The sequence below is a fragment of the Mustela nivalis genome, assembly GCF_964662115.1.
Source record: "Mustela nivalis genome assembly, chromosome: 15".
Taxonomy (NCBI): domain Eukaryota; kingdom Metazoa; phylum Chordata; class Mammalia; order Carnivora; family Mustelidae; genus Mustela; species Mustela nivalis.
The window spans coordinates 1,114,014-1,141,522 of record NC_139034.1 but is presented as its reverse complement, the minus strand read 5'-3'; the positions used below and the strand labels follow the sequence as shown (position 1 = coordinate 1,141,522).

Genomic DNA, 27,509 nt, shown 5'->3' with positions numbered 1-27,509 from the left:
GTATTTTTTCTTATTAATAAGTAATATATGTACATTTTAGGGAAAAATGATAAAATTTTAAGAAATCCCATAACCCCTCATGACCTTAGCTAATCATAGTTAATCATATTGAGTATATTCTTCATATATCTGAGGTGTCAGCTTGTTGGGTGACCTGCTCTATAATTGTAATTAATATATTGTAGTAGTTTTCCATTTACATTTTTAAATGTCGATTTTAATGAGTCCGCGGTATCACACAGTTTCCTCTGGGTCCGTGTTGTTGCTGCCTCCCTCTTGTGTTTGTTCTGCTGTGATAAATATTCTTGAAACCTAAGTCTGTGTGCACATCTGTAGCACAATCCTTAGCAGAAAATGACCGAAGCAGAATTGAATCAAGGACCCACTGTAAGGTTTTTGGTGTCTGTGGTGAAATAGGTCTCCATAAACATATCTACAATGCTCCTGCCAGCTGTGCACCAAAATCCTTAGAAAGTCATGCTCGGAGGACCTGCTCCAGTGTGTGATTCCTGCCCGCTGGGGCTCTTGGAGGACCTTTGCCTTTGGTAAAGCTTGCTGAGGTGTAATACACACACACAGCACATGAGTCCTAGCATGCGGCACGCTGTGTGTAACTACTACCCAGATGAGGATCAGGAACATTCTGAGCACACCAGAGGTTCGCTCCTGCTCCTTCCCAGTCAGTCACTCCCTGCCCCCTGCTTCTCTTCCATCACCAGCGATCAAGTTTGCCTGTTACCTTGCTCTGGTGGTTTGGTTCCTCAGGACATCTGTGGATTCCTTCTTGTTGTCGCGTATGTGGCATCTTAAATTTCGTTATCGTCTGTTGTCTTCCATCACGTAGGTACTGTAGTCGGTTATCCGTTCTCCTGTTAATGGTCTTTTACATGGCATCCAGTTTGGGGCTTCCGAGGATAAGCTGCTTTAGACATTCTTGTGGTTTTGATGGACAGATACATTTCCCTTGATCATGTAAACCTAGGAAAAGGTTTTCCAGGTCCTAGATTAGATGCGGGTCTCCCCTGTCGACCTCGTGGACTGGGTGATGTTTTGCTGAGGCCTGTCTTGTGCATGGCCAGATGTTGGCCACCTCCAATTTGGCCTCTCCCCATCAAATGCCCAGTGGCACCCTTTCCTTCAATTACATCAACCAAACGTTTCTCCAGGCATTGCCATATGTCCCCTGGGGAGCCAAATCACCTGCAGCTGAGAAGAACTGCTTAATTTTTTTTTAATTTATTTTAAATTTATTTTTTGAAAACATTTTATGTATTTATTTGAGAGGGAGGGGAGAAGCAGAGGGAGAGGGAGAAGCCAACTCCCTGTTGAGTAGGGATCCCGGTGCAGGCCTGGATCCCAGGACCTTAGGATCATGACCTGAGCCGAAGGAAGATGCTTCACAGACTGAATCCCCTGGTGCTCTGAGAACCCCTGCTTCAGTACATGCTGCCACACTGTGTTCCAGTTCATCCAGCTGCCAGCGATGTGCGGGACATGCCATGTGTTAATTCAGCAACATACTGAACCTTGCTGGGATAAAATGATGAGTGAGACCTGTCTCCTGGGGTCCAGCAGGAGAGACAAAGTAAAGACAAGGAGAAAGAGCCTCTGGGAAGCAATGGGATCAACGTTAACAGGGATTTATATGGAATTCTGGGGAGGGTCACCTGGTCCAGCGGGGTTGGGGAGGAGGTGGCCCCTCGGATGGAGGTGGCCCCCTGAGCTGCTTCTGGAAGCAGAGATAATGATTACTCAGGTGAAGAGGAAGGAACAGGGCATCTTCAACTCGGGCAAAGGCCAGGAGGAGAAGGTATGCCACTCTGCCCAGGGGCGAACCCACCCTTTTCCTACCCTGAGCATCCCGACCCGAGGCCTTATATACGAAAATGTCCTGAAACGCGACATGATGTCCTTGTTACCACAGCACAAGTAACTGTAGCTGGGATCCAAGGTCCCATGTTCAGGTGCAGATACAGATGTTTCCGGCGTTTCCTGGCGCCCACAGGGAGGGGAATGTGGTCGGCTCGGTGAGATCTATGAACTTAGGATGGAATCTCTGGAGAAGCCCTGAGCTCTGCCCTCGAAAGAAGGAAGAGGGAAAGGGAAAAACTCAACTTCTGTTGGCGGAAAGAGGCACGGTGTTGTCTCGGGGTGGGAGGGATGTCGTACTAAAAGGATAACAGGCTCTGAAAACACCCTGTAATGTGACGATGATGTTCCGCCCCGACAGGCACGTGATGCAGAGAGCCCCTCTCCCCTTTTTGAGTTTCAGAAAAAACTTATTACAAAAGTAGGAACCCCGGGCAATAGTTAGCTGTGTGTTTAATAAGCCACTTTACTAAAAAGTTTAGAACTGCAAATCTTGACACTCTCACTGCGACAGACTCACTCCTTGGCCAGGATATTGGAAACTTCATCTGCTTCCATTTCCAGCTTCTAGGATCGTGGACACCCCCACCCCATCCCCATTTCTTCTGTGGAAGAGGAGTGATCTTTTACAAATATAGGCAAATCTGATGATTCCCTGCTTAATCCTTCATGTAGCTTCTGGCTGAAACCAAAAGGAATTCCAGAGTCCTTCGCAAGGCCTCCAATGCCGACAGCTGCTCCGCAGCCTTCCTTTCCAGTGTCCCCTTAGTCCCCTGTCCTGCTGTCTGCACATAATCTATTCATTTCCGCCTTCATGCCTATGGGGCCCATACCTGGAATGTTCTTCATGGCAGGCTCTGCTTGTTAGTTTGATCTTGATTCAGGTGTCACTGCCTTACCCCATCCCTCTTTGCTGCCACATTTGCTAATATGTTTCCTTTGTGGGATGAGATGCTGGATGTCTTGGTCACAGTTAGGACACGGTGAGTCCTCTATGTTTGTTGAATAAAGGAACTAACAGAAGACCAGATGAACACACAGCTAGATTGTTAAAAATGAGGATGGAATCAGCACCAATGGAGAAATGTCTAAACGTTTTCTATATCCCAAATAGTGGAAGAGAGGTTGGACCACTCTTGAGGGAACGGATTCCCTACTAGGAAGGCAGCGAAGCAAGTCTGGGATGTGTTTTATAGGTTTTCTGTCCTGCATAGAAACTGAACTTGGCCTCAGAGGAACTCTACAATCTTGGGCTTCTGCGGCCTCCCCACTTCCTAAGAGCTAGAGACCCCCAGACAGGAGCCTATTAGAAATCTGAAGGGAAGCCAGCCTCTTGTACCCTTTTATCTGTTTAACAAGTGCTTGTGTGTCCTGTACTATGTGCATATAGTGTTCTAAGAACTTCGTTTTTTTTAAAGATTTTATTTATATATTTGAGAGAGAGAGAGAGAGGGCAGGAAGTGAAGAGGGAGGGAGAGGGACATGGAGACTCCTCGCTGAGCAAGGAGCCTGACACGGCCCTCTCCCAGGACCATGAGATCATGACCTAAGCTGAAGTCAGATGCTTACCCACTGAGCCACCCATGTGCCTCTAAACACTTTGTAACGTGTGTGCTCCTCAAAACAATCTTGTGATGTATTGTTATCCTCATTTTTAGTATAAGGAAACTGAGTCACCGATTGGTCAAGTGATCTCAGGTGAAAGAGTTCCTTTGATTAGGGCTCGAGGAAACCCCATCCTTACGGCGTGAATGTGGAACACAGTATATCTATTCAGATCTGCTACTTAATGGTATTTCCCTTGTGAGGGGCCCTTGAAGGCCAGTGTCATTCTCCAGATCTGTCTGACCTGCTGCCTCTCTTCCTGGTGGCGGCACCTCATTACTCAGCACCCTTTGTAGTGAGACGGGGCTGCTGCCTGGATTCAGCGTGGTGGAAAATGAGCCCAAGGGTGGGCTCCACTCTCAGGCCTGGCCGCAGGGAGGCCCCTGGGAGCCACACGTCAGGGATGTTGGGGGCTGGCAGGCAAAATGACCTCGTATCGAAATCACCATTTGGAGAAAAGCTGCTCCTGCATCAGCCACAGCTCTCAGGGATTAAAGGCTTGTCGGCCAGAAATGAACTTCTTCCCCCGTTGGTTCTTGGTAAGTTTGGTGGGGGGTGTTAGAGGAGCCGGGTTTGCAGACACAGACGCTGAAGAAAAGCGGATTCCTCCGGGGAAGTGGATTCAGAGCAGTAGGGCCCACGCGGCATTGCTGCGTGGGGACTCCTGAGGGGCTACGAGGGAAGACAACCCAGAGGATAAAAATCGATTCCCTGTCTCCTTGCTGCGACATTCCCACGGTGATTTTGGGAGCGGCCACGGAAGGGTGCCGGGAAGCCACGTGCATCCTGCGCTCTGGAGATGGGTGCTGAACCGCACGTCAGTGGTTTGAGGCTGTAGACGGTTTGGAAGGGGCTAGGGGGTCAGTTTATGGCTGGAGAGGACCTGGGGCAGGAGGCCTGGGCTGTGCGTGGGCTCCCCCTGTGACTTTGCACCAAGGGGCTCCTTCCCAGGGTTCTGAAGGTCAGGAAAGATGTGCGGGGAAGCCCAGAGCTGCTGGCTCATTCTGGGGAGCTTTATCTTTCTTCCTTTAATCTCCCTCTGTCCCGTGTGGCCAAAATGCACATGATGGCTTTTGTGCTACTTAGTAGATTTTCAGACCTTAGCAGCAACCAGGAACCTTAAAGAGGGCAAACCCAGGGTACCTATATGAGGCAGGGGAAAGCAGGCGCTGTCTTTGAAGTTGGGAGTGGGAGGGCCCCAGAGCCCCCCACCCCACACCAGGGTGCTTCCACACCCCATCCCGCTCAGTTCCTCATACTCTAATGTGAAGGACCTTTGGCTGGGACCTGGGTCAGGAGGGGAGAGAGGCCTCTGAGAGGCACCCAGTCCTTTTCTGAGATGGTGAAGAGGACACTGATAAATAAGTCAATGAGATTCTGGTGTTTCAAAGCCACCCAAAAGTGTCTATGGCAAAGTGATTAAAAATTGAATTATTTTGGGGCTTTCTGGGTGCCTCAGTTGGTTAAGCATCTGCCTTTGTTCAGGTCATGGTCTCAGGGTCCTGGGATCGAGCCCCAAATCGGGCTTCCTGCTCAGTGGGAGAGTCTGCTTGTCCCTCTGCATATGTGCTCTGTCTCAACAAATCACAATTTTTTTTTTAATTTTAAAGATTTTTATTTTATTATTTTGGATGGAACTGGAATGGGAGGACACCTGTTTCCTTCTTTAGGAAACTGTTACAAAAGAAGATCATGGATTGGGAGAGAGGATGATTTTCTAGGAAGAAAAAAGGTAAATAAGTGTAATTGCCTAAAAGTGGTGACAGTCTTGCTTGTAGATGTTCCTCCTGCATTTTGGGAAGTTGGAGAATCCGTAATACTTTCAATTAAAGTTTTCCTGAGAATCCCCAGCTGACTTTGGGGGTGGGGGGCATTGTCCTTTGTGAAGATTTTGAGCCTCTGTGAGTGAGCAGACCTCCACTCCAGAGTGACATAAAAAGCAATCTGCACCTCCTTCCTGATTTGTCTGTAATGAAACTTGCTTTCCTCAGGTCCCAGCATTCGAGGCAGATAAATATGTTCCCTTTCGTTGGCTCTTACTCATACTTCAGCAAGATTTCCCATGTGCTTTCCTTGGCTGGCTGGGAAACTGGACCACAATTTATGGGATCTTAGGGGACAGGCGCATAGAATTCCAGTGGGATCCCAGAACAGAAACTAATTGGAGATTAGAGACCATTGTGGTGTGAAGCTTTTCTTTGAGATCGAAAGAGGTGCATGTTATGCAAATATTAGCAAGTGTAAGTTCACACTGTCTATTGAAAATTTATAGACTCATTATGGTCACGAAGGCAGGAAGATAAGTAGATTTTGGGAAAGATGCAGGTACATTCAGGGAGGTGGCAAATTACCCCAGGGAAAGTAGAATGGCTAAAGAGTATGGCCCACACGTTCTTTTTTTAAAAGATTTTATTTATTTGCCAGAGATAGAGAGAGAGAGTACACACAAGCAGGCAGAGAGGCAGGCAGAGGCAGCGAGAGAAGCAGGCTTTCCGCCGAGCAAGGAGCCCGATGTGGAACTCGATCCCAGGACCTTGGAATCATGACCCGAGCCAAAGGCAGCGGCTTAACCAACTGAGCCACCCAGGCATCCCTGGCCCAAACTTTTTTTTTTTTTTTTAAAGATTTTATTTATTTATTTGACAGAGAAAAATTACAAGTAGATGGAGAGGCAGTCAGAGAGAGAGAGAGAGAGGGAAGCAGGCTCCCTGCCGAGCAGAGAGCCCGATGCGGGACTCGATCCCAGGACCCTGAGATCATGACCTGAGCTGAAGGCAGCGGCTTAACCCACTGAGCCACCCAGGCGCCCCCTGGCCCAAACTTTTTAAAAAGATTTTATTCACTTATTTGACACACAGAGAGCCAGAAAGCACAAGTTGGGGGAATGGCAAAGGGAGAAGGAGAAGCAGGCTCAGGGGAGCTGAGCAGGGAGGCAAATGTGTGGGACTCCATCCCAGGAGCCTGGGATCATGACCTGAGCTGAAGAAAGACACTTAACCAACTGAGCCACCCAGGCGCTCCCTGGCTCCAACTTCCAAAGATGGTGTATGAGATACCTTTGGTGGGAAGGAATGAAGATCAGCAACTGTCCTTGATTCTGCTTCTCAGGAAGGCATTGTGATGTGGTGCCCAGGACTTTGGAGACACACACATGCTTGGTGCCCTACGGCTCTGCCACTAAAGCAACACCTTCCAGAGGGCAGCTGCAGGCACCGGGTGGCGTCACACAGGGTCAGATCCGGAGGCACTCAGCCATGTACCCCTTCCACCATCCTGCTGGGGTTAAAAAAATTACCTATATATATAAAAAAAAAAGAACCAGAATAGTCGGAATAAATGAAAGATAAAAGTTTCCTATGTAGTAGTGGTAGTTCTCTTGTAGTACTTTTTCTCTCTCTCTCTCTCTTTTTTTTTTCTCTTTCTTGGTTTGTTTTCTGGGGAAGGGGCCTGCCATATGGGTTTTCAGTCAATGATGTTCCCTGACTTAAGTCCTACCGCCCCTCTCGAGGGGGTGGGCTCTGAGGAAACTTTTTGTTTTTTCAGGCTTTTGTTCTCTGGCGGTTTTTTGTTTGTTCACTTTTTTTTCTCACTTTGACCGCTTTTGATGGTTTTTGTAGTTTTAGAGGAAAACAAACCGCACCCTGATCTCCCTCTCAGAGAGAAGCCTCAGTCTGGCTGCAGAGCCCAAATAAGTTCCCCCTTGGCTGCTGGCAGAGCAGGTTCCAAGTCGCTGTCCCTGGGGATGTAGGATCTTTTGTTTGTACCCAAAAGCACGGCAGCAGCAGCTTTGGGCACCTCTAGACCGCTAGAGAGGTTCCAAGCAGCAATCGCACACTGAGATTTTCCCGCTGGCCCGGGCTGGGAGTGCCCGGTCTTTCTGGGTCTAAGAGCACCCACCTTACATGCACCAATTTCAGGGAAGGCAGAGGTTCGCGCGCGGGTCTCAGGCTCTGAGAATGGGGCACAGGTCCGAGAGCACCAGGCTGGGCCTTCGCACACCTCTCTGGGGCGAGAGTTTGGTGCAGGCTCTGAAACAAGGGCGTGTATCAAAGGGCACCGGCTGGGCCTTTATATCTCTCTCAGGGGAGTATCTCAGGCTCTATAGCAGGACTCTTGCATTCTGCCGCCTGGTGTGGCTCCCATTCCCTCACAGGAAACGGACCCCATGCATTCTCCTTGCGGTGGCAGCTTAGGGACCAAGAGCTGGTTTCTCTGCCGCACTCTCTCTGACTCAGTGCCAAGGGAGGCTGTCCTGGGACCAGGGACTTAAGCCCCTGTCCCTAGCCGCCCCGATTCCCATAATTTCCCCAAAGATGCTTTGCTCTTTTGGAGTGCTTTCAACCAGTCTCCGAGTTAATGCTGGTCCCCAGACGCAGGGCACTCTCGCTTGTATTGGGGTATTACTTTCCAACTGGTTGCCTCTGGTAGCTCTCTCCCCCTTTTGTTTATCTTCTGATATCAGTTCACAGTTCCCACTCCGCTTTACCTGCCCACTGGCTTCTTCTGCCCCTGTAGAGATCCACACGTGTATAATTCTGATCTCAGGCTGAGTTCATGGGTGATTGGTAGGTAATCAGCTCATTTTGGGGTACAAGTTGAAAAGACGCCTCCTACTTCCGCGCCTTTTTGTCCCCCCTCTTAACTTTTTTTTTTTTTTTTTTTTTGACAGCACAAGTAGAGGGAGAGGATGAAAGAGAAGCAGGATCTGCACTGAGCAGGGAGCCAAATGCAGGGCTGGATCCCAGGACCCTGGACAGATGCTGCACTGAGGGAGCCACCCAGACACCCTTTTAGACCTAGGATGCAGGTAGGAGAAGCAAGCCAGGGGTTCCTTGGCCCAACACTAATGACCATGGCTCAGACAAATCCATCTTCCACTTCAGGCTTCCAGATACTCTGCGAAGGAGACATTCCCCTTCCTGTCCCTGAATGCTCTGCCAGTTCAAGGCAGATCCATGTTTCTGAGGGTTCCTCTTTGGTCATTCTGTCAGGGACAGCCAAGAGGGCTCCAAGCCTGTGTGGACCCCAGGCCTGGGGATCCCAGCCCTGAACTCTTTGCTCTGCCCTTGATGACCCCAGAATAGATCAATTCAGCAACTGTCAATCCATGCCAGGCCAGGGAACAAACACAGCAGTACACAAGATCAACTCGCCTTGGTCCCAGGAGCCTGGATTCCCCAAGGAGGGCTTCACCTGGTCTCTGAAGGGGATTCCAGGGGTTCCAAGATGGCCATGGGTGGAGCCCACCAGGTAGAGAGGCCCCTGGAGAGTGTCCACTGGCACTGAGCAGACTGAAGATCCCCTCAGGCCTTCCCTCGCGGCTCCACTGTGCCCTGGGGAGAGAAAAGGGCCAGCCACACCGCACCGGGGCCGCAGCTCGGCCACCCAGGAGCAGCAGCGGGCCTAGCCTGGAGCTCAAGCAGCAGCAGGGAGCCGCAGGGAGGCGGGACTGGGCGGGGCCTGGGGTCCTGGAGTCAGCAGAAGAGCAGCGGGAACCAGCAGGGGGCGCAGCCAGCCCCCTCACCGGACAGGACAGAACAGGAGGCTGGGCGAGGGCGCGCGGGCCTGCAGAGAGGCCTGCACTGCTGTTTGCCGCCCCCCACCCGCCACAGCTCGCCCGCACCTGCCTGCCCCGCCCACCGACTTCTGTGGGCCCAGCAAACTCACTGTGCAAGTAGTGCCTCCCAGGAAGGCAGGGGTTCTGGGCTGGCTGGGCAAGGCGCGGGGGAGTGCATCGGTGCCCCGCTGACTCAGGTACTGAGGGGCTGGGGAGGGGTAGGGGCGCTAGGCAGAGAGGGAGACTGGGGCCCTGCTGCCCGCTGGCACCTGCTGCTTCGTCCAAGGGAGCGGGAGGGGGGCCTGGCGGACAGGTTCCTGGCGGCCTGGTGCTCCTACGCCCCATAGCCCTTGCCCCACAGCCCTCACTCCACTTCTCGGTATCCAGGGAACCCGTGGGGCCCTACTGACATCAAGGGGCCCAGTACTACAGGGCTCGTCTGGACCCCGGAGAGACGCCTGTGCTGACAGGCTTCTTTTCCAGAACTTGATGGAAAATTTTGTCCCTCAGAATCGCCGGGCTCCCCAGCCTGAGAGGCGCTGGCTCTGCCCGCGCAGTCTGGGCCCCACTGGGCCCCCTCCACCTCAAGTGCCTTTTACCCAGGAGCCCCAGGATACCATTTTTTTCTGGCCCATGGACCCCTTTCCCCCACCCCCACCCCCACACCTCTACTTTGGGCCTGCAACCACCCTGGGATCACTTCCATCTCCGGCCCCCTACCCCTTGTTGGTGGTCCTTGTCCACCTCCAGGCCTGACCCCTGGCCCCTCTCACCTCTGGAGTTACTGAAACCCTTCCACTTGGGGGCCACTGGCATCTGTGATCCCAGACTCCCGGGACTCCCCTCCACCTTGGAGCTCCCTACCCTCTTTCCTCTAGGAACTGCTGTGCCTAGAGCACCGAAACCCCACATTCTCAAGCCAGCTGTCCTTGGGCCAAGGACTCAGGTATCCTCAGGGACCCTCCTTTCCGGGGCACATACTCCTCTCTGTGCAGGAGAGACCAGAGAGAGCAGGCTTGGGGATCCTTCACTCCAGCTGGATGGAGGGACAGAAGCTGGGGTGTGTGTGAGGGGGTGCTCACAGGTGGCCTCCCTGGGTAAGGAGCTTCCAGGAGGAAACTTCAGAGTGAGGCTATGATGTGGAAGCCTCAGGAAGCACTGGCTGCACAGACTCCAGGCTCCTGGCTTGGGCAGTGGGCATTTAGTGGCCAGAGCCCTACAGGACCAACCCTGTCCAAACCCACCCCACCATGGCCGGCTTTTTTTGTCTTGAATTTGCACAGCAACCTTTTCTCCAGTATGAAATTGAAAGCTTTGCTTTGGAAAGTTTTGTGTCCAGGAGGCTCCTGGGCATCCACTTACTTTATTTCCGGAGGCTAGTTGAGGAAGGTGGAGTCTTTGGGACCTTAACAGCAGGTCTCCTGATCCTTCCTGACTTTCTTTTTTTTTTTTTTTTTTTGATTTATTTATTTGAGAGAGAGAGAAAGAGATAAAGAGCACACCACAGAACACATGCAGGCACAGGTGAATGGGCCAGGTGAATGGACCTGTGCCAAAACAAAGAGTCAGATGCTCAACCAGCTGCAACCACCACCCCCCATCCACCTTTTACAGATGGGTTACATCTACACACTGTTAGGCGCTTTGCCTGGACCCGGCTAGTCTTACAGCAGTCCTAGGACACTGTCTCTTGCCCAGTGTCTCTGGTCAGTACCAACCCATGCCTCAAGTGTGGGAATGACTTCTTCCTGACTCCTTTTTTTTTTTTTTAAGATTTTTTATTTTATTTTATTTATTTGACAGAGAGAGATCACAAGTAGGCAGAGAGGCAGGCGGAGAGAGAGAGAGGAGGAAGCAGGCTCGCTGCTGAACAGAGAGCCTGATGCGGGACTCGATCCCAGGACCATGAGATCATGACCTGAGCCGAAGGCAGCGGCTTAACCCACTGAGCCACCCAGGCGCCCTTCCTGACTCCTTCTTAACTCCCTGTCCAGCCTGGGTTGCCCACCCCCCTCCAGGCTGTCCTAGTTGTATATATTGGATCTCTGTAGATAGTGGGCACCATCAGATCCTCACCTGTCGTGGCCGGCGCAACAAATGAACCAGGAACATGAGGGTAAGAGGATGAAGAAAAGAACTCGAGAAGCAGAGAGATGGGGGACAGGAGGAGCACTGAGGAGGATGTCCAACAGTGCTAAGTTTATTCAAAGCCTTAAGGCCATATATATAGTGACATTACATCTGTGTTTAGTTAAGCAACTATGGTTCCTCATGACGCCAAATGGCTGATGCCAGTACAAATACAGCAAACCTGAAAGTAAATTATGGGTTGTACTAAGGCAGCAAGGACCAGCAACGAACTTTTTAGCCCAACCGAATTGTTCTCATTTGTTTAGTAAGCATGTGGGAAGTCATGTAGGCGAGCGCACAACACATAGCACAGACTCTTGCCCAGTGCTACTGATCTTTTCCCGTCCTAAACCTTTTGTAAGGTTATTTGGACTTTAAAGGAGGCACAAGTCAGGGTCTGGTTTGGTTCTCGTCTCAAGCCTTATTGCGGCCTCCCACACTCACCGAAATGAGAACATGGCTCAGGGTTATGGAGTGAATATACCCTTTAGGAAACATTAAAGGACATAGCATAACTGGCCCGGGGTCACCCAGCCTGTGAGAGGCATGGGTGAGATTCAGACTGCACTGGGTGCCACAGCCATTTTCAGCTCACCTTAGTGTCCAACCTGGTCCCAGAAGGTTCCTGCTCAGGACTTTGCTTTGTGCTGAGCTGGGCTTGCTTCCTGCCTTTGAAGCCATTTTCACAGTGTATCCCCAGCCCACCCTCTCACATTGAGCATCAGTGCTGCCTTGGCTGGCCTCTGTTGATCATGCCATTCCTCTCAATCCCTCTGTCACCCCTCCGGCCCACTGTCCTACTGCCCTCTGTCCGGTGCGCCAAGTTCTGAGTTTCTTACCTGCACTTCCTCTTAACTGTGCTCTGTTGAAATCCTCTCTAACAGGGAAGACCTGCTTATCAGAGCAGCTTGATTTGGAATCCATCTCCCCTGGAGGTCAGAGCTTCTGACCATCATGTCCCCAGCCTCAGCACTGGGGATGCCTGCCCAGCCTATTCTGGGTGCTCGTGGAGCTCTGGGATCTTGGAGAAGATTTGCCATGAAAATAAGCATTTATACATAACACGGAAGAGAAAATTTGAGGAAATTGAGTGAGTGTCATCTGGTAATGTTTGTGTTAGGATGGTTCTGAAATTTCTGGGCCCTGAGTTACCAAGAACCCTAGGTTGCCCAGCTGGAAGGACCTCAGATAGATCAGCTGGGCTCCTCACCTCATTTGACAGATGGGAAGTTGAGGCCCAGAGCTTAGTGCCACAGAGCAGGAGTGAGGGGAGATGTTAGTGACAGGAAGAAATCATAGGGTAAGCACAAAGTGGCTGATCCTGGGCTTTGTTTATGCAAATGAGTTGCTAAAACAGTGGGCCTGAGGCTGCTGACTCTATCTAGTGGCCAGCAAGAAGTAGCACCAGCCCACACCTTCTGAGGTTTAACTCATGCCAGGAATGATTCTCAATGTTTTATTTGTGGGCACCTGGGTGGCTCAGTTGTTCAGCTGAGGTTATACTCCCAGGGTGCAGGGATCTAATCCTCACCAGGCTTCCTGCTCAGTGGGAAGCCTGCTTCTCCCTTTCACACTCCCCCTGTGTGTGTTCCCTCTCACCCTGTCTCTCTCTCTCTGTCAAATAAATAATAAAATCTTAAAAGAAGAACAACAACACCAAAATGCTTTATTTGCCTTAGGAGATAGGGTCTGTTATGGCTACCATTTTAATGCATGGAAATATGGGCACAGGGGAGCTAAAGGAGTCCAAGGTCACACAGCTTGCAAGTGGAGGAGCCAAGATTTGAACCCTGGGCAGCCTGCCTCCAGAAACTGTATTATTTTTTCCCCTTGTGTATGTCATTTTTAAAAACCTTTCCCTGAATTCTAACAGAGATGTGTAAACATTGTTAAGCATGTAGTTTATTGATCATCACAAAGCTTAGGTTCTGAAGCATTGCAGCAAGCTGGGGTGGGCTTTGATGTCAGAACTGGTTGGAATCCAGTTTCTGGTGCTGCATGATCTTAGGTGACTTACTCAGCCTCAGTTTCTGCACTGAGTTTGGCAGCCTTGTGATGAGTAGAGCGTGTGACAGTGCCTAGCGGGTTTGGTGCCTGGCGAGTGTTTAATAAATGGTTTTCTCTTCTTAATAATGAAAATTCTAAGTTGTGTTGGTTTTGTTAAGCAGTCTGAATACCTTCCTCATCGGTCAGTTGCCTGTCAGTCACCTTGTAGGTACTTGTGATGAGTCACTTTGGTAAGTCACTATATATAGCTGAAACATTTGGGGGTAGTTGGGGGACACCCGCCCCCCCCGCCCCCACTGCCCCTGCATTGAAAGTCTGTAATTTAAAATGTTCCACCTGTGCCTTTTTTTTTTTTTAAACATAACCACTTTGGGACAGTGAAAGTTATATGTTTTCTCCTTAGGGTTGTGACGGAGCCTTTGGGGACCTGCAACAGCTTACTTCCAGTTTCTGTCTGGCATACTGATGGGCCAGAACTTATTTTAACAACATTCCATCACATTCCAGGCACCTGGAAGGAGGAATATGTTGAACTTCTCGGAAATTATTTTTTGGAACTGTTTTTATCCTGAGGAATAACCCATTTAAAAATTGAATAAACTTTATGGTTGACTTTTCCACTCTACATAATGCAAACGGAAAAACTCGTTGTTTTCAGCTGCTTCTGCAGCAGTGGGAAGAGCAAGCCTGTGGGAGTCCTCCCCCGGTTGGCCCCAGCACAGAGCTGCATCATTCTACACACCCCTCATGCCTTGTCTCCTTGTCTGTGAGGTGGTAATGATGGTGCAGGGAGCTCCAGGGGTTGTCGTGAAGGTTACAGAGATGGGGGGTGTAAACTTTGAACAGTGTGCCCCACATAAAATGCAGATCTGGTGAGCAGAGGCAGCTGCTCACATTAATTGTTGATGCCAAGGCACTGGAGTTCCACAACAGCCTATGCCTTTCTTTCCTGGGTCCTTTTTGTCTCAGCCACCACCTTAGAGAAAGTGACTCAGCAAGGCTGGTGCTTGTGGAGCCCTCTACAAATCCAGCTAATTCACACGGGCGATGCCCTAGAGATAAGGGGGTTTTCCTGGGTGGTAGGACCCCATTTCAGAGGCTTAACTAGCCGGTTTCTCCTAACTGGTCCTGTCCTCCAGGGTCAAGTTGAAGGCCTGCCAGGAGACTGGTGGTCTCACCAGAGTTTTCCACTGGAAGCATGAAGGACCACATGGGGCCTCGTGCAGAATGACATGGGTGTTGGGGGGAGAACAGAGGGGACATCGCCTGTACCATCATGGGCAGGTCACTATATCTGGCTCACGCCGGCTTTCTTCCCATCTGGGAAATGGCAGAAGACCATGCTTTTTCACAGGAGGGATGAGGGTTTAGGGAGGTATTTGATGACTGTGTTGGGGCTGCATGAGTAACAGAGTTGACGGAGGGGCCTTGGAGTCACAGACTTGGGTTCAGGCCCCTGCTGCTGCCACATAAAAGTAGATCGCTTGGGTAAGCCATGGACCTCAGTGTCCTCCTCTGTGCACTGTGGATAATACCTAGCATGTAGGTCTGTGAGGGGTACAAAATAGAAGGCCATATTAGGAGCTTAGAGCAGAGCCTGGTACTCACTAGATTGTAGTTTTATGGAGATACTCTGGCATCACTGGTGTTGCAGACCTGGTCCTACCCTCTGGAAACTTTGGCTGTGTGACAGATGGCTTATGAGGCCGTGGCTGACAGAAAGAAGCGGTGTCTGTCTTTTCTTAAGATTAAGGGTACAGAGGGGTGCCTGGTGGCTCAGTCGTTGAGGCATCCAACACTTGGTTTCAGCTAAGGTCATGATCTCAGGGTGGTGGGATTGAGCCCTGAGGTGTGCTCTGCTCTCAGTGTAGAATCTGCTGGAGGTTCTATCTCCCTGTATTTGTGTGTGTGTGCTCTCTCTGTACCTCTCTCTCTGTCTATCTCTCCCTAAAATAAATGAAGCTGTAAAAATAAATAAATACATACATGCATAAGTTAATTAATTATGGGTACAGAAATCAGTGATGGAGCTGGGCTGATGGGACGCTTGGCAGCAAAGACAGGTGCACCCTGCTTGAAGGCTCGGGGGTAGCTGCGGTGTCACCAGTGGTGATGGGGGTGTGAGGAAGTTGCCTCGTGCAGCATCCAGAGAGGAACTTAGATGGGGGGGTTCCAGGGAGTAAATGCCCATGGGTAGGAAGCATCTTCAGATGAATGTCAGAGGGTGTCCTCATGGATGGGGAGGCACCCTTTCTCCCTGAAGCTGCCCACGAGTGGAGGTGTGCCTGCTGGGGACATAACTAAATCATTGGGGTTTAGCCTCCTAAGCTGTTAATTTATGAAGATGTGGCCAAGACCTTGTCTCACTGCTTTTTAAAGAGAAGTAAATTAAACTGTTGTTTGGGATGGTGTTGTCTTCCAAAGGCTCATTCAGAGTCAGTGGCAGAGCTGCTGTGGGCTTTCCAACTTGTCTTGAAAGCCTGGTCCAGGCAAGGGTGAGGGATATTCCCATCTCTTGGGGTCTCTTGCCCTCTCTGTTTATGGCAGAACGTGGTTTTGTGACTGGTAAATAAACAGGCATCCTGTGCAGATCCTTCAGCTCTTCGTGTGGCTGCAGTAGAGGAAATTCCCATTCACTGGGCGCAGACTGTGGCTGGACGGGCGGTGTGGCGGGGCTCTCACTGAGCATTCTCCTTTCACGTAATCCCCCACCAGATATGAATTTTGTGGTGTTGCCACTTTCCTGCTGGCCAGGAGGGAAGTTGAGGCCCAGGAAAGTTACACTTTCTCGCTGTGGTAAGCGGCAGAGCCATGTCAGCCGGTCCAGGCCCTGGCTTTCAGGTCTGTTTGCTGTGAGCATTTCCTCTTGTGTTTCCAGCTTTTGGCCTGTTTGACCTATCAAACTACTGATGGTGTATTGATAATTCTAATACTCTCGACATTGTGAAAGATTAGCTCTTCACTTTGTGCTAGAAATTTTTCTTGCTGTATTTTTCTTTTAATTAAAAAAAAAAAAAGTCAAAGTCCCACGTTTCTGCCCATTTGAATCTCCCTGAGTCTCCCTGTTGTGAAGTGGTTGGGTTTGGGGATTTCTAGGGCAGGGGCCTAGTTGGTGGTGGCTTTGCCTGGAGGAGCCCATGGCTCAGGACTTAGAGTGAGGACTGGAGCAGTGTGAACTGTGGCCTGAAAATGTGTTCATGTGTGCTGAGGTGGTGCCCAGATTCTTTTGGAGGATGAACTGAGGTTTTGATCAGTAGGTTAGAGAAACACTTGATGGAATAACACTGATAATTTTGTTTTTGTATTCAATCCTAATTTTGTGTTTTCGTTTTCGTGTAGTGTAGTGTGCTCTATGTTCTAAGAAAAAATTGGCAATCAATTCATACAGTATCATGATTTAATAATCCTTCCTCACTCACCGGGTCATATTTCAGGTTTTTATATGTAGTTTTTATATCTGTAGTTCTGTTTCTGAATTCTGCATTTTGATTCATTCCTTCATTTTTAAATTTCTTATTTTAAAGATTTTATTTATTTGAGAGAGAGAGAGAATGAGCTAGGAGCAGGGGCAGAGGGAGAAGGAAAGGGAGACTCCTCACTGAGCATGGAGCCTGATGTGGGTCTCAGATCCCAGGTCTCTGAGATCAGGACCTGACCCAAAGGCAGATGCTTAACAGACTGAGCTACCCAGGTGCAGCCACATTCCTTCATATTTTTATTTTTACTCCAGTGCTGCACTGTTTGGCTGGTTGCTTCAGTTTCTGGGAGGCAGGGAGATGACGCCCTCCCCTGTTCTTCTAACAAGTTTGCTTTTGCTGCGTTGACTGGAGAAGGGGCAGGCTTCCTGAAGATGAGTAGGATGATTCAGTGACACCCAAAAGGCAGTGGCTATCATTGTTCCCACTGTGCTTCAACAACTTCACCCACTGACTCTTTGATGATGGCAGCCACCAGCAAATCTTCTGCAGAGGACTGCTGCCTTGGGATGCTTTTCTTGTGGTGCTGGACTTCATTCCCCCTGGCAGCCAGTACAGCTAGGATTAGAACCTAGGAAAAGTCCCATTAGAACCCAAGAAAGTGGGGTGCCTGGGTGGCTTAATCGATTGTCTGCCTTTGGCTCAGTTCATGGTCTTAGGGTCCTGAGATCAAACCCTGTACTAGTGTCCATGCTGGCTGTGGAACCTACTTAAAATCAAACAAACAGAAATCAGCCCAAGAAAGTACCATCCTTTGTGTTGTTCTATACTGTGGATCAGATTTTATTTTTCTTTTCTTTTTTTTTCTTTCTTCTTTCTTTTTAAAGATTATTTGTCAGTGAGAGAGCACAAGCAGGGGGAGCAACAGGCAGAGGGAGAGGCAGGCTTCTGGTTGGGTAAGGGGTCTGATGTCGGACTTGATCCCAGGACCCTGTGATCATGACCTGAGTCATGTTAGGCTGCTGCCTAACAGACTGAGCCAACCAGGCATCCCCCAGGATCAGACTTCAATAACCCTACCAGATTTCTTTAGCTTTGACATTTTAAAGGACAATGAAAGCTAGCTAAACCTACACCAGGATTCTGCATCTGCTGGGTCTGTGCTGTCCGGGCCTATGTGCCTCCTGTTCTTCTAACCCCATCAATTCCACCCATGTTTTAGCCAGAGAACTGTAGGCAGGTGTGGGTGTGTCACTGAAAGCTTTGACTCATCATTCATATCTTTATTGTAAGCTTATAATCTTTATTTTTTTCTTTTTTTTGGGTAAGATTTTATTGATTTGTTTGTTTATGAGAATGAATGGGGAGCAGAGGCAGAGGGAGAAGCAGACTCCCTGCTGAGCAGGAAGTCTGACATAGGGCAAGATCCCAGGATTATTTATGACCTGAGCCCAATGCAGATGCTTAACCGACTGAGCCACCCAGGCGCCTCTTTCTTTTTCCTTTATTGATTATCTGCCTTTCTGAGGCAGCGTTCTACCTGGGTTTTCATAACTCCACACTAAGGTATTCTTCCACTAGTGTGGCCTGCTTTGAGGTAATTCCTATACATTCTGGCTATGCTGCTAAATGATGCTATGATCTTGGACTCTTTTTTTTTTTTAACCTCTCTGAGCCTTGGTTTCCTCTGTGCTAATGTGGATAATATACCCTCTCTTGCAGATGTGTGGAGGGCCATGGCTGACTTGGATGCAGTTGGAGTCATCTCACGGCACATGGAATACACAATTTATCTTGCTTCCTGTCTTGATAACAACATCTTGGTTTTCATGCTGTCTTAGAACAAGTAGAACTTGACTTACATGTAAGTTGTGAATTCACGTACTTTTGACAGAGGTGTTATTTTAGTTTAGTTTAAAGCAGGCTCCACACCCAGTGCAGAGCCCAGTGTGGAACTCAAACTCACCACTGTGAGATCAAGATCCAAGCTGAGATCAAGAGTTGGCCGCTCAACCAGCCTAGTCACCCAGGCATCCCTTCTGTTTATCATTTTTCAAAAAATGTGACAAGTAACACTTCCTCTGCTTGGACCTGTCCTCACACCTGCTATGCTGGTCTGGGGGTCAGACGTGTAGCTGGTGTGGTGCTGGTGATGTTGAGCAAGACAGTTGTTAAGTCTTTTTACCCTAATTGCTGTTGTCCTATTATTTCCTTTTTTTTTTTTAAAGATTTTATTTTATATCGTGGTGATATATGCTAAAACTGTTGCTTCTGGTCCTGCCTTAAAACTTGAATATGTAGGGCATTTTTTAAGGATTCATCCCTGGAGATACAGTATTTGTTTTTCTCTGTCTGACTTATTTTGCTTAGCACAATACCCTCTAGGTACATCCATACTGTTGTAAATATCAGGATCTCATCCTTTTTGATGGCTGAGTAATATACCATTGTGTGTATGTACCACTTTGTCTTCTGTTGCTGGACACTTGGGCTGCTTCTATATCTCGGCTATGGGAAAAAAAAATGCTGCAGTAGGCTTAGGGGTGCCTCTGTGCTTTCAGAATGTTGAGTCTGATGTGTCAACTGCCACAACAGTCGTGGCAACTCAGGAAGGGAGCCAGGTGCAGGAGGTAAGAGGAGGAGTGCAGCTTTAGGCAATCTGAGTTGAGGTGTCTGTTGGACGTGCAGGTGTAGGTTCTGGTTGGACAGTCAAAATGTAGGAATGGGTGCTTGGGGGAAGAGAGATGCAATCATGCTGTTGCCAAGGGATATATTCCTTGTAGAGAGAGTGACAGTTAAGGATTTAGGGTAATTCCTTCTTTTCTTGGGCAGATAAAGGGGAAGAATAAAGGAGTAGTGGATGGAAGGGGAGGGACGTGGCTTTGATGCCAGGAAGGCATTTTTGCACAGATGTCTAGAGAAGAGAGATTTCAAGGAATGAAATGTCAGCAATGTTCGATGATGTGAAAAGTTGCAAAGCAAGCTTGATTAAGGGGTGAGGGTAGATCGAGGAGGTTGTCACTGAGTACTGAAAGAAAATGGGAGGTGAGTAGTGGAGTCCTAAGCCAGACATAGAGATAGAGTGACTGGGCGTGATACCATGGAGGTCACACACAAGAATAGCCTTTTAGAAAGTTTGATGGTAAAGACACAGACGATCATAACTCCAGACATAGCTTGGACAAGGGTGGGTTTTACAGGCTGTGTTTACCTATTTGCAGGTTGACTGAAGGGAGATGACAGATGGTGCATGCTGCTGGATGTTGTGGGTTGAGATGGGATCAGGTATACAGAAAAGCACACAGAGAGGAGTGTATGGATGCCCTGACTGCTTCTGTAGAACACAAGGCCAACATTAGGCATGGAGGGAATGGAACGTGGCTCAAGGAGATGTGCAGTCTCAGATACAGACCACATGGCTCAGAGACTTACAGGGCTCTCCTTGCCTCCGCGTGGCCCTTCTCATAGGGTTTAAGTTTTGAAGAGTCCTTTTGTTTCTCTGGGTTTGGGGTGTGACTGGAGAGACATAGCAGAGAGCAAGGGCTGAGGAAAGACCAAGAGGGCAGGAACTCACAGAGGGGAGTGTACTACCCTCTCTGCCTTTTCTGGTATGGGCTCTCTCCTGATCTGGATGGACGGATGACCTGCCATTACTTCTTTTAAAAATGCATTTGGCTTTACCCTGCCAGAAAGCAACACATGTTTATTGAAGAATAGTGGGAAACCCCAGAGAAACTGAAGGAAGAAAATAAGCACTCAGCTGAAGACAACCATTCAAAAGTTCTGGCACCTTTTCCTCCCAACTTTCACTGAAGTTGAACAGATAAATGTATATATATGAAGTGATTTCTGGGAAAGACCAAAAAAAAAAAAAAAAGATACCAACAACAAGAAAACAAAAAAGAGAACAAAGCAGAAGAAAACGGTGTTCATTTTCTTCCTGAGGCTGCCCTTCCTCGATACTGCTACTTGGTTTTAATACCTGCTTTTCTCCCTGGGCTTTCTTGACAAAACATGGTTCCACTACTTTTACCTTCTTCAAAGTGTTTGACAGAGTCGTTTGCTTTCAACATGGAGTTTGAGCAAAATGGACTATTGTTTTAAAATATTCTATCATGTGTGCTGTAATATCTCATCCTGGACATGATACAAATGCTATGATAAAAAGAAGAGATGCTCTTAAAGTGATCACCAGAGTTGTGAAATTCATTGGCATGATCCTTCTTTTTTTTTTTAAAAAAAGATTTTTTTTTAAGATTTTATTTATTTATTCGACAGAGAGAGATCACAAGTAGGCAGAGAGGAAGGCAGAGAGAGAGGAGGAAGCAAGCTCCCTGCTGAGCAGAGAGCCCGATGCGGGACTCGATCCCAGGACCCTGAAATCATGACCTGAGCCGAAGGCAGCGGCTTAACCCACTGAGCCACCCAGGCACCCTAAAAAAAGATTTTATTTATTTATTTGACAGACAGAGATCACAAGTAGGCAGAGAGGCAGGCAGAGAGAGGAGAAAGCAGGCTCCCTGCAGAGCAGAAAGCCCGATGCGGGGCTCGATCCCAGGACCCTGGGATCATGACCTGAGCTGAGGGCAGAGGCTTAACCCACTGAGCCACCCAAGCGCCCCGACATGATCCTTCTTTTGAGGATCATAATTCGTTTAATTTTTTTCTGCTCCAGCTTAACCTTCGCAGTCTTCAGTTGTTATGTGCATTAGACACAGTATTAGCAGTAGTGGCAGTAAAAATACTCCTGTCACCCTTTACAGGTACCATTTTACTAGCATCTCCTTACCACTGTAGCAGCTTTAAACCCTGTTTCCACCCTGTTCATTCCTTTAAATGCCTTTTCCTTAAAGCCTTTTCTTAGTTTTTGGTGTTCTATAGCTTTACCACAAAATGTTTAATTGAAGATTTCTCATCTTGCTTGGTATCTGTGCATTTCCTGTATTTCTGGATTTATCATTTCTGTAATATCCTCAGCTGTTTTCTTCTGAAATTTTGACTCTGTCCTTCTGCTGTACTTCCCACGATTCTTATTTAAACCTCCCGTCTGTTGTTCGGTGTCTCTCAAGCTGGCGTTCATCCTCTTCTCCTGCCTCCTTGTGTTGCATTCTGGGGAATGTCTTCACTTCTTGGTGCAGTGTTGTGAAGTCCTTCATTCGGGGCTCATCTACTGCCCCACCATTCTGGTGTGTTTTCTGTTGTGTTTTACGTCTCAGTGATTTTTGGTCCCTGTTTAACTTCCTTCAGTTCCATGTTCACACTTGGCCTGTTGCTTTTGATAGGCTCTTGATCCTTCTTCATTTTTAAACCTCTTTTGTGTTCTTAAACAATTAACATGTAATATTTTCTATTCTGTATCTGATCATTCCAGTGTCTAAAGTCTTCATTTTCCCTCAGTCTTCTGTCTCTCACAGTGGCCTCATTTCTTGCATGCTCTGTGAAGGGATTTTGAGACCAGATTTATTGGAACATAGATGTAATCTCTTTTAATTCTGTTTTTTGGTGTTTTTTGTTTGTTTGTTTGTTTGTTTGTCTGTCTGTTTTTTCCTGGAGGGTTTGTCTTTCCTTTGCCAGGAGGCTGGGAGTGTTCTTGGTTGGGATCACTTTGGTTCCATTTGAGGGTCCTGGTTTATTAAGGAAATCTCAGGTTCAGTTCCCCCAACTTACCGTGTGGTGGGAACGGGGTCTGGAGGGCACAGGCCTGTAGAGATCCTGCAGTGAAAATGGCATTTGTTCTCTGGCACCCTGATTTGTTTCTCTTGAGCTTGTTGCTTACAGATCAGGTTTTGGCTCACTTGTTTCTGCCACCTCCCTCTTCCTGCTTCCTTTCCTACCATTTTCTAAGTCCTTTGCTAGTTTTCCGATGTCTTCTAAAGCCCAGAAATGTTTTGTGAATTCCATTTGCCATCACTAATTGCAAGTCTCATCCTGCAGCAGGAAGGCCAGAGCCAGACACTGTAATGCTCTGCCTCCCACAGAGGAGATTTTAATACCCTCTCCTCGTGTTCAGAAATTCTAGATTGGAGATGGAGTTATGGATACATTACCATCTACAGAGGATTAGTTGCCTATATAATAGAACAAGTATGCATTATTCTAATCTTCCTAAAACTTTTATTTTGCATAATAAATATGAATGAATAAGGAACCAGCATTACTTTAGTTTATGCAGATGTTCTCTGTCTCTGGCTTTAGATGGTAGGTTGTCATTTGTATGGTTCATTCTGAAAATTGGGTAACTTCATTCTTATTTTCTACATGTTGGTGCCATATAAAGTGATGATTTATGGAGATTCAGAGGTAAATATTTATCAACATCTAAATAATTGGGGAAGGCTTCCTTTACAAAAGGTAGAATTATTAAGACCTGTTTAATCACAGAAGGGATATCCTGTAAAGCTAGCCCATAAATAAAAAGTGGATCAGAAGAAAGCAGAGAGAGGAGAGAATTTGGAAGGAGCACATGGAGGGATACCTACTGCCTATCCCTGTAAGTCAGGGGCAATCTGGAAGGGAAACCTTGTTAAAGGAGGCAGTAGTGTTTAGATGTAATGAGCTACTGGAAACTTCACAGTGTTCTGGTGAAGCAAGTGGTGTGCAATCAAGTCCGCAGCCCAGTTGAAGTTGTGGCTTCAGGCAGCAAGCGAGCAGGCCTTTCTGTCTGCCTTTATCTCCAGTGGGAGCGACTTGTCCTCCTTGAAGTCAGCCTCCAGACATCTTTTCCTGTCGCTACACATCTGTGCATCACTGAGAATTTCTGCGGTTGCTGCTTCATGGAGATGTTTGTCAGTTTTGGGTTTTGTTTGTTTTGTTTTGTTTTTTACCGAGGTTAACTTGCTAACTTTTCTCTTCTCTTAAAAAAAATATATTTAATCTAGGGGTGCCTGGGTGGCTCAGTGGGTTAAAGCCTCTGCCTTCAGCTCGGCTTGAAGGCATGATCCCAGGGTCCTGGGATTGAGCCCCACATCAGGCTCTCTGTTCAGCAGGGAGCCTGCTTCCCTTCCTCTCTCTCTGCCTGCCTCTCTGCCTATTTGTGATCTCTGTCTGCCAAATAAATAAATAAAATCTTTAAAAAATATATGTGTTTAATCTAGGGGCACCTGGGTGGCTAAGTGGGTGGGTTAAGCCTGTTTCTTCAGCTCAGGTTATGATCTCAGGGTCCTGGGATTGAGTCCTGCATCAGCAGGGAGCCCTCTTCCTCCTCCTCTCTCTCTCTGCCTCTCTGCCTACTTTTGATCTCTCTCTGTCAAATAAATAAGTAAGTAAATAAATCTTTTAAAAATATATATATATATAATCTCTTCTAGGAAGAGATTATGCTGAGTGAAAAAAGTCAAGCAGAGAGAGTCAATTATCATATGGTTTCACTTATTTGTGGAGCATTACAAATAGCATGGTGGACAAGGGGAGATGGAGAGAAGGGAGTTGAGGGAAACTGGAAGGGGAGGTGAACCATGACAGACTATGGACTCTGAAAAATAATCTGAGGGTTTTGAAGGGGTAGGGGGTGGGAGGTTGGGGGAACCAGGTGGTGGGTATTAGAGAGGGCACGGATTGCATGGAGCACTGGGTGTGGTGCAAAAACAACGAATAGTGTTACACTGAAAAATATATATATATATATATTTCATCTCTTATTACCATGTATTTCAAATGGTAGTGAGGGAGGATGGTGTGGGACCCCATGAAGTGAATTTACACTGCCATCTTGACCACAATATAAGTGTCGTACACAGCCGTCCTGTGTCCCCTTTCGTTCTGAAATGGGTTCTCTCTTCCCAGCTGTTATCAATAGAAGACAGGGGTCTTTGTTCTTGTAGGTGACTTGTCCAAGATCGCACAACTTTCGAGGTTTAACCTTTGGTCTGATTGTAGGACCCATTTTCTTTAACTCAGTGCCATGCAACCTACCATGTAGGACTCTCAATACTCTCCTGCTTTTGAAGCTGTACTCCACAGGCCACGTCTACCAGTGCAAATCTATTTTTGTCTAGTTCACTCATTTATTGCACACATTTACTGGATGCCAGCTATGTGTTTCAGGCACCTTTCTAGGTGCTGGAGATATGGCAGTGGGCAAGTCAAACACAACCCCCTGCCCTCATTGAGCATGTTCCATTTCCTACTACTGGAAGCATCCACCAGGAACAATGGACTTATGCCAGAAGTCCAGCCATGATATGAGTTCCAGAAATTTCTGAATGGTTCTTTGTGGAAGTGATGATTTGGTGGCAGCCCTCAAGGTAGCTACCTGCACGGGCAAAAAAAAAAAAAATAATAAAAAGGAGGGCTGGTGTAGAAATGCCTGATGAATGGGCTTCAAGGTCAAATAACTGAGCCAGGTCTTTAAGGTCTTATTTAGCTCTGAGATTTTTCAAGAACTTTCCATGATACATAAGCATATTAGAGAAAAAACCCTATTCAAAGCACACTGTAAATTTGGAGGATGATTGTCTTTGCATTATTTTTGTGATTAAATGACAGTTGATGATACAGGCACTGTTGTAAGTCACTTATCCCTGTGCAAACACTTTGTGGTAAATTCTTTTATCATCCTTATTTTTCAGAGGTAGAGACTGATGCAAAGGGAGAAGTTTGGTGGTTCTCCACTGGCCACAGCTAAGCAAGCAAAAAGCAAAAAGCAGAGCCTGCATTGGAACCAGGCACTGTGGCTCCAGACCCCAACTCTTCACCCTTGGGCTTCTTGCAGCACGCCTGATTTCTTGTCACTAAGAACTTGGTGCAGGAGTTTAACGGTACCTTTAACTTCTAGTTTTTCTTTCTCAGAACTGAATCTGCATTGCAGTGCATCTCTGCATAAACATGTGTTTAATTTTGTCACCTTTAATTTTGTTTTTAGGTAAGATCTGAAGGAGTCAATCTGTTTCTTCTGTGGCTTCAAGCACTTCAGACAAACTTTGCAGAAGAGCAGGTGCTGATTTTTGCTTGCCTCGTGCCTGGTTTCCCAGCGATCATGTCATCCTTAGGGACCTGCATGGTGGAGACACTCATCAGTCCTAGCCCTGGTGTGGCGGATGGTGAGGAACATTTTAGCCAGCCTTACAGGTTGAAATGACTCTGGAAGTTCTCTTGAGGGATTCCTCAGCTTGTCATGATCTGAATAGAACCCTTTATTTCATAGATGGGTTTGGAGGAGGAATTATCCCCTGCTCTTGTTCACAGTAATGTCTTACAGACATTAGAATAGAAAGAATCAGAGCCTTTTTTATATGCAATGAGGATGGGAGACATTTACTGAAGTGGTGGAAACAGGAATGGAAGGGAGGACTCAGATGTTGGAAACAACAGGAAGTGGAGACACATCATGTATCTGGAGTGTTTTCTTGGCTGTGAATGAAATTTAAATCTGCCATCCAAAACTACTGTTTATTGTCCTCAGCATGATTGTTTCACGAGTGGACATTCATCTGCTCACCCAGCCCTGTATTTTCATGCCGCATTCATGGAAAGACAGTAGCTGCTTCCTGGGAAAGTCATGGCAACCATCTGTGTCCCATGAGTTTTTAAGGAACTTGCCAGTTAGGGCCAATGATTGATTAATGCACATCACTTTATTGCCCAAAGACAGGTATTTGATCCTTAGGCTGACCGAAGCAGAATTTGGCAGAGAGAAGAATAGTTTAGAGGGAGAGGTGGCTTCATGGGAGTTTGTACCGTATTTCCAACCCCTTGATGCTCGCTGGCCTGGAGTGTAGCGTGAGCAGGTTCCAAAGGAGGGGCAGATGTATTTTAATGAAGGCCATTTTTTAAAAACCCTTTGAACGTTGGTGAAAGAACTCCTTTTTTTCCCCACTCTGGAGCAAAGATATATCCACAAGAATCACTCCACTCTTGCCGGCCATATCAGGGGAAAGGATCGCTGAGGACCAAACATGCTTTTTCCTTCAAGTCCTATTGAACTGTATGGTTATTCAGGTAAAAGCAAAATCTTAGATAATTCAGGAATGGTCTTTCTCTTGATAGGAAAGAGGAAACATTGCTTATTTTCTCCCAGCTCATCCATATTTTGTATGTTTGCTTGCTTGCTTGTTTGTTTGTTTGTTTTTTGAGTTGACTCTTTATGATATTTCACTAGAACTTGAATATGTGCTATATCACATCAGCAAAGACCTGGCATACATAATATTTTGTGTGAGAGTGTATGTCAAGCAAACATTTCAGTTCTCCCATCGGCTTTTATATTACCATATTCACACAGAACACTTCACTTCTAACACTGTGGCTGAGGCTGTGGATTTTTCCCTCACCTGGCAACTCTGCAACACCAGCTGGGTGTCCTGTAGTTTTACTCAGCTTTGACACTGTCTGCCTTGATATGGCATCTGATCCCACAGGTTAAGGGCTCAGTCCTGTGAGACTGTTCCATCACATTCAGGTGCCAGTCATAAGTAGGAGGAGCCCAGGTTACCCACAACTTCTCTACAACTTGGCTACAAATCAGAGGTTCCTTCAACTCCTCCTCCGGTTCAACTGAGTGGCTCGCAGAACTCTGGGAAACATTTGTTTTCATTTGCAATTTATGAAAGATATGATAAAGGATACAGATGAACAGTCAGATGCAGAGACACAAAGGGCACAGTCTGGGAGGGTCCCAAGCACAGGAATGTCTATTCCTGTGGAGCTGGGTTTTATCCCCCTCCTGGTACTTGGATATGTTGACTTACCTGGAAGTTTCCTGAAACCCCTGCTATGAGGATTTTTTTTTAAAGATTTTATTTATTTATCAAAGAGAGAGAGGGGGAGAGAGCGAGCACAGGCAGACAGAATGGCAGGCAGAGGCAGAGGGAGAAGCAGGCTCCCTGCTGAGCAAGGAGCCCGATGTGGGACTCGATCCCAGGATGCTGGGATCATGACCTGAGCCGAAGGCAGCTGCTTAACCAACTGAGCCACCCAGGCGTCCCTGC

General features: G+C 47.5%; 1 long non-coding RNA gene across 1 annotated transcript; it reads left to right on the top strand.

Annotated features, from left to right (window-relative positions):
• Positions 1–8,155: 8,155 nt before the first annotated feature.
• LOC309848874 lies at positions 8,156–25,547 on the top strand. The gene is made up of 4 exons (XR_014303352.1): positions 8,156–8,281; positions 18,307–18,448; positions 25,152–25,340; positions 25,445–25,547. It is a non-coding gene; the product is annotated as an uncharacterized lncRNA (long non-coding RNA).
• Positions 25,548–27,509: the final 1,962 nt, after the last annotated feature.